Consider the following 7,213-nt stretch of genomic DNA (forward strand, 5'->3'; position numbering starts at 1 on the left):
GGTGAGTGATAAGGGGCAACCTTGAGCTACATCCAAGGCCATGTCTCCCTTCCCTCGCAGTTTCACTGCCTGACGCCCCCCGCCCCCACCCTCCTTTCAAATCACATCACTGTTTTATTCTACACAGGTGTCAGCAGCCCTAGAGATGACCGAGCGGCAGGAAGCCACCCTGTCAGTGAGTACTGCTTGGTGGGCCTCTGCGAACCTATGTGGTTGGTAATCGTCCTTTAGTGGAACGTACCCTGTTGCAGAAATCAAATAGTTATCTAACCAATAACATTTGAGAAAACAACATCATTCTTTTTCACTTTGTATCACTTTCACATAGAAATTTTGCCTGTCATCCTTGGGCCATGCTAATCGTCTCTATTGTTCCAATTTTGGTATATGTGCTGCTGAAGCAAGACTCACATAAATAATAAATTTTTAAATTTTTTTTTGACAGAGAGAGAGATGGAGCACCAGTGGAGGAGGGCAGAGAGAGAGGGAGACAGAATCTGAAGCAGGCTCCAGGCTCCCAGCTGTCAGCACAGAGCCCGACGTGGGGCTCAAACACAGGGACCCGTGAGATCATCACCTGAGCCAAAGTCAGACACTCAACCAACGGAGCCACCCAGGTGCCCCTCACGTAAAATTTTTTAAAAATCAAAACAGAGGGTTGAAATTGAACAATATTATTTTTTAGTAAACTGCATGTTTTCTTAGGTCTGATTTTAAAAGCAGTAAAAAAAAAAAAAGTGCTCTTGCTAAAAAAGGTGATTGAGACAGATTCTCTAACTCTTTGGCTACAAACTGTGGGAAAGTACTTACCGACTCATGAACTCAAAATAGCCTTATGAATTTCCTACATTCCTATGTGAATTATCATTTAGAAGGTAAAACTAAGCATTTTTCTTTTTTTTTTTTGAAATTTACAAATATCGGGGCATCTTTTCAATGGTCTTGACCTTATCTTCAGAACAGAGAAATCTTCTGCACCTTCTGAACATACTAGCAAGTTCCTCAGTGTTCCACTGAGAGCTGTGACTATGGAAGGTTTGGGAAATGAAAACTGGGGAAAATCGTTACTAAGAGAAGCCTAGTGGAGTTTATTACTTCCCTGTCCCAAGAATCTGTTATCTATTCAGCAAAATGCAGAAATATAAACTAAAATAAAGAGACTGATAAATAAAACTTTCTAAAACCAGATGATCATCAACCACAAAGCTAGGGGGCCACACATGACATCTATGACATGACATCTATGACATTTCTTCCCGGTGGAGAAACTGAGGCCAAAATTTCGAGAATCTAATATGAATATAATGGGATCCTAAGAATGAGGCTGGCAGAAAAAAAAAAAAAAGGCAGAGCTCAGAAGCAGAGGCTAGGAAGGATTCAAGTTCTGGAGCAGTGCCCGCCCCCTCACCCTGGCTCTGACCACCCTGATTGGCAGTGTGGGCCCCAGGCTACCCCTCATGCTGTCCACTCAGGCTTCTCTGTCCACAACTTGGAGGCGCTTGAAAAGGGAGAGAAGTGCTTGAGAGTCGACGAAGTGACTCAGCAAATTAATGCTGACTCCACAGTTATCTGATTTAGAGCCAGCCCGGCTTGTGACCCCGGGTCACCCAATCCCAGCCACTGCAGAGCGACCGGCTGACCAGAGTTGGGGCACACTTGTTATCCAGTCTTGCATCTGAGGAGTTCACATGAACCAACTAGCTTCCCGTTTTTAAGCCTTTTGTCACACCAGAAATTCACAGAGAGGTTTTTTGAGAATGGCGTGACAGTATTCCACTGACGGCACTAAATTTCGCGGGGCTGTGTGTTGTTGTTAATAAAAGGTCTGTTTTCCGTGAGTTTAAAGGAAATGACAACAACCCATGGTTTAAAAGAAGTCAAATTTTACCTGCCAAACATTTCCTAATAAACACTCCAGAGCAAAATAAATATGGAAATTTCTATGTGTTTTCAAAGCAGAAGATTCAAATGTATTCTTCTTCTCGAGGGTAAATCTTCCACGCTATTAACTTCCAGAATTTCAAGTGAAACAGGAAAAGGGGAGATCAGTATTCGAAACAACTTCCACAGGTAAGATTAGATTATTATTTTTTTAAAGGATCAGCACATCAGCTTGTTCTGAGTCTCCATATATACAGTATTTACTACAGTGTCAACTACATGCTAAGTACTCAATAGACATGAACTCTTAGCTTTTCCTTTAAGGCTTGGGTAAGACTTTGTGATTTCCAAGTCAAAAGTTAGCAGAAGAGGGGCGCCTGGGTGACTCAGTTGGTTGAGTATCCAACTTTGGCCTTGGTCATGATCTTGCCATTCCCAAGTTTGTGACCCGCATCAGGCTCTGTGCTGACAGCTCAGAGCCTGATGCCTGTTTCGGATTCTGTGTCTCCTTCTCTTTCTCTGCTTCTCCCTCTCTCATTCTCTCTCTCTCTCTGTCTCAAAATTAAACATTAAAAAAAAGGTTAGCAAAACATATACCAGACAGAAGATATCCCTGTACCTACAGCGATGGCTTGAGGCTCAGCAGGATAAGAAAAATCTCCATAAGAACACATTTTTTAAAGCATGGAGTCAACCAACACAATGAATGGCAGAGCAGGTAGAGTGGAAGACCACATGACAGCCCAGAGTGGTTCCGGCATCTCTTGGGAACACAGCAGAACACACAACGGCTCTGGTTTCTTCAGTGGACATGTGTGACTTCGGCCCTCTCTGGGAGACTGAGCTCACAGCAGTCTGAGCAGGAGCTGCGGACATCAGGGGCACACAGTATGGGCCCATCAGCCTGAGATGAAAATGACCTTCGCCCAGGGCCAGCCCTTTGCTCATGGTCTCTCCGGGGTCAGCGAAGACGGGAGGCAGCTTTCCAGGTGGCAGGAAAAGAACCCGCGCATTGCAGTCCCCTGCCAATCCCACTTTTCCATCCACAAACCCCAGTCAACAGGCTCCATGTTTCTTCCTGCAGACGACACCACAGGTCAGGTGTTCGAAACCGCTCCTGAAGGCTCCCTCTTCTCTGCCCTGCTGTGGTCTGGCATCCCGTCAGCTGGCTACTGGGTCTCAGCGTTCACTTTGTAAAATGAATTAACATATAAGAAAGTTGCTGATGGTTGCAGGCTCAGCACTCTTAATATTAGAAAATGACAAAACTTCCTTATTGGATTTGTTTTTTTAACTGTCCTCCTTTAGAGAAGGGAACCTTCCAAACCTTCCATGCCCCTTGCTACCACCGCAAGGACTGAACTCATCCTGACTGGCCTATTCCCATAAAGGGCCGGAGCAAGGGCTTTGCAGGTGCGCATCTCATTTCACAGCTCTCCAGTGCGAGGACTGCTTACGTCCAGAGGCGTGAATAGCTGGTGCCTGAATGAAATCAAATACTGAAAACAGATGCCGCTTGAGGCCAGAGAAGAGAAGGGGCAGGGCCTCTGAGGGGGCATCTGTAATGTGGTGCTGAATTTCACGCGACCTTCATGAACCATGAATTGCATGTTTCACAGTATTTTACCAAGGTCTTCTCTTCTAATAAGCCTCCTTTTGCTTTGCATCCTTTTTGCTGTATAATACGCAAAAGAAAGAAAAGCAGAATGGCTGGAAATCCCATCTCTGGGATTTGAAGTGCTCTCACTTGCATGCTGAGAAGGCTTATAATGAATATTTGGGGCACCAGCTGCTGATAGCAGCTTGGTACTAGCAGCACTTGATTCGAAATGTCATGTGATACAATAATACACAAATTGAGTGCACAGAGGGGGGAAGCATCACGCAACTTGTCGCAGGTACAGCAACTTCTCATGAGCATTCAAGGAGACCGAGGTAGAAGCAGAAACTTGAAATCTGAAGAACATAAACCCTCAACATCCACAAATGCCAGAAAAAAAATTACTAACAAATGGAACATAGCAGTTTTTATGTAATTGTAATACCAATGGTTTCTTTAGTCAAAACCGTATGGCATTCATTTAAGAATGATCTAGAACAATTCAAGCACTGAAGTCAGAGGTGCCTGAGTGGCTTAGTTGGTTAAGCATCTGACTCTTGATTTTGGCTCGGGTCATGATCTCACGGTTTGGGTTTGAGCCCCTATTTGGGATTCTCTCTCCCCACCCCCCCGAACCCTCAACCCCTGTTTTCCTGTTTCTCACTCTTACTCTCTCTCACACACACAGAATAAACTTAAAAATATATATATAAAGGACTGAAGTCAATAAGAAAGCATATCTTCTTAATATAATCAAATGTATTTCCCATTAATTTTTAATAATGGGCTTTCTTAAAATAAAATTTTTTTAATCCTCTTCTCCACTGCTTAATTTTTACTTTCCACTGGTCTTACCTCAGAGGCAGATTAAACAAACAAACAAACAAAGCAAAAAACCCTACCTATTCCTGAATACAATTTAGATAACTATTAGAACTGCCTTATCTAAAAAATTCTTAAATATTAGCAATGAATTATCTAATACCAACTTTAAAAATAAATGCACCCCAAGTATTAATTTCAAAGGCATTCCCTCAACACCATGGTGTCCCCTTGTCTCATACTTTCTCATTTGTATTTGAACATTTGAATAGTTACCGTGTTAGCCTCTCCTTCTCTTTTTATTTCCAGCATTTTTTCTAATTGTTCAGCTACTTCTTTTCCTTGGTCAATTAGTGACATCTTCCCGACTTAATTTTTGTTTCATATTTACTATATCGACTACCTTTGTCCAAGTGCTGGCTCCCCAAAACCAGCTCTTCCTTTCAGCGTAGTTACTTCCTCTCTCTGCGCCTCAGTTCCCTTGTCTTCTGAAGTTCCTTGTCTTCCCTTGTCATCCATCAGTGAGGACTGATGAGTTAGGGGGACTCTTAGGACTGCATCTGGTACATAGGGGGCTCTGTGTTCCCATTCCCATCTCGAAAGTCAAAATTTTAAAAATGTGAATACATATTATTCAAAGTATTTCAATATATCAATTTTTATTTGTTTCTCCCTCATGGGTCTACAGATTACTTCAGTTTAAGTCACTGGTTTGATTATTTTAAGTTGGCCATCTGTAGAATTTTAAAACAAGGAAGAATCCTAAACATCATGTTGTCCAACTTTCATTTACTACAGTAGATTCCTAATCATCGTGACTATTGTCATCAGGCTTTTTGTTAAACAACTAATTGCACTTCTCAGGGACTCTGATACCACTGGAGTGCATTTGTCTTCTAAGCTTTAGGCCTGGAGATGTCCTCGAGGGTATGGACAAATTCACTCTGTCCTTTTGATTCATTGTTCTGATAGCACAAATCTTCACCACACCGTGTGCTGTGATAACTAGTTCTGGTATAGATAGAAAGGATTCCTGTAGGCTTTTCTCGCCTCTACAGACTTCCATTCATTCTTTTCCTTTGACTGTCCAGACCTGTGTGGTTTATAATCCATTTGTACAATTACCATGCACTGGGTCCTAAAACCAACTTTCTGAAGGTAGGGGCGAGGCAGCTTTAACCATCTCTTCCTCCTCTCTCAGGAGACTGGGAGTCAAAGGTTAGGATCATGCCCAGGGTCATAGAATTAGATGTGTTAGAGGGACCTATAAAACCCAGGCCTTAGGATTTCCCTTCCTAGCGTGTTCTTACAGTGCGTGCTGCTTCTCCCCAAATGTGTCACAGTACCACAGCAGCAGAAGCATATATCCTAGCCAGGGGCAGGGAACCAAACCAATGTAGAAATAGAAAAATAATGCCTGAACGGGCAGCAGGCTCATTCAGCCGCTTAAAGTCAAATTCACACTGAAGCTGTCTATACAATGTAGATATTGGGGCTACGCATGTGTGAGTTCCATATTCGGCCAAGATGGGACTGAAAAAGAAAGTCCTTTGGGGTCATAGAAGAGAAAACCTGAAAAGAATTGGCCTTGACCTCCTCTGCCTATGGACAACATAGGTGTGTGTATATTTAAACTGCTTTCTGGGACCACACTTTCTGGGGTTTTTTGAGGGTTAGGAAACCATTATTGTTTAAGTAAGGTAAATGAATGTCATTTCTAGAATGGAAAGTTTTCACATTCTCATCACAAAAATTTAAATAAAAGCAAGTCTGCGTAATACCCTTATGATATCTCCGGGCCCACAAAGGCAACAGATGGTCTCTGGGTTTGAGAGATCTCTTTGTGTTCTATATTAAAATGTTTCCAATAGATTGACATAGTGTAGGAGTCTGGTTCCTTATTAAAAGATTTCTTCTCAGGTTTTGTGTAACTTCTACCAAGTATGAGATATGAGCCACTGTGGTTTGCGGCTTTGGTTGATGGCACAAACCTTCTCCCCACACCACACTGGAATTACTTTCCATCACCCTACACCATATTGGAATTTCTTTCCATGTCCCTACACCATATTGGAATTTCTTTCCATGTCCCTACACCATGTTGGAATTACTTGGTCTGCAAATAGGGCAGTGAACTTATCAATGAGTAGTTGGCCTGGCCATCCACTGATGTGCTACAAGGCGATTACCAAGTACACTTTGCTAAATGCACTCAGGAGCAGAAAAATGTTTAATTGGTGTAAATGCTAACCACAGAACGAAACAAAACTGAACAAAGGAATGGTAAATTTCATCTTGAGCTTGGAACCCTGAAGCATACGACTACAGAAGCACAAGCATGTGACCGCAGCATGCTATTTTCCCTCCAAACCACTGCCAAAAACAGCTTTGGTCCTTGTGTTTCCTTCAGTCAGATACTAAAGCTCAAGAAATGTAAAACAAGACGGGAACACTGGAATTGAGTAGTATTTCTGAGATGACATTAAATGTATTTCCTTAGCTAGTCACAAAATCCTCATCAAGAGGCCAAACTGTCTAATTCTATCAAGAGGAGAACATGGAAGAAAGAATTTACCTACTGCACCTATTCCCATTTCAGTCTCGTAAACCATCTGAGTATAACAATCACCAGAGGCAACTGGGAGAAATCTGACTACTACCTGTGCCAGGTGATGAAGGTCAACATTGACAGCATTAAGTCAGATTGATAGTATTGATAGTTGCCCTGCATATGATGTGATGAAAATGGCACCTTACATCTGGAACCTTCCTCCCAAAAACCTATAATCCTAGACTAGACATGAGGAAAATGTCAGATAAAACCAAATTGTGTCCTCCACCAAACCAGTGCCTCTCAAAACTGTCAAGGCCATCAGAAACAAGGAAAGTTTGCCAACTGTCCCAGTGTAG

The 7,213-nt window shown here is 42.4% G+C and overlaps 1 pseudogene; it reads right to left on the reverse strand.

The window, feature by feature from the left end:
• Nucleotides 1–309: 309 nt before the first annotated feature.
• Nucleotides 310–404, reverse strand: LOC120223798 (annotated as a pseudogene).
• Nucleotides 405–7,213: the final 6,809 nt, after the last annotated feature.

This window comes from Hyaena hyaena, unplaced genomic scaffold, assembly GCF_003009895.1.
Source record: "Hyaena hyaena isolate Hyena2069 unplaced genomic scaffold, ASM300989v1 scaffold_1037, whole genome shotgun sequence".
Lineage (NCBI taxonomy): Eukaryota > Metazoa > Chordata > Mammalia > Carnivora > Hyaenidae > Hyaena > Hyaena hyaena.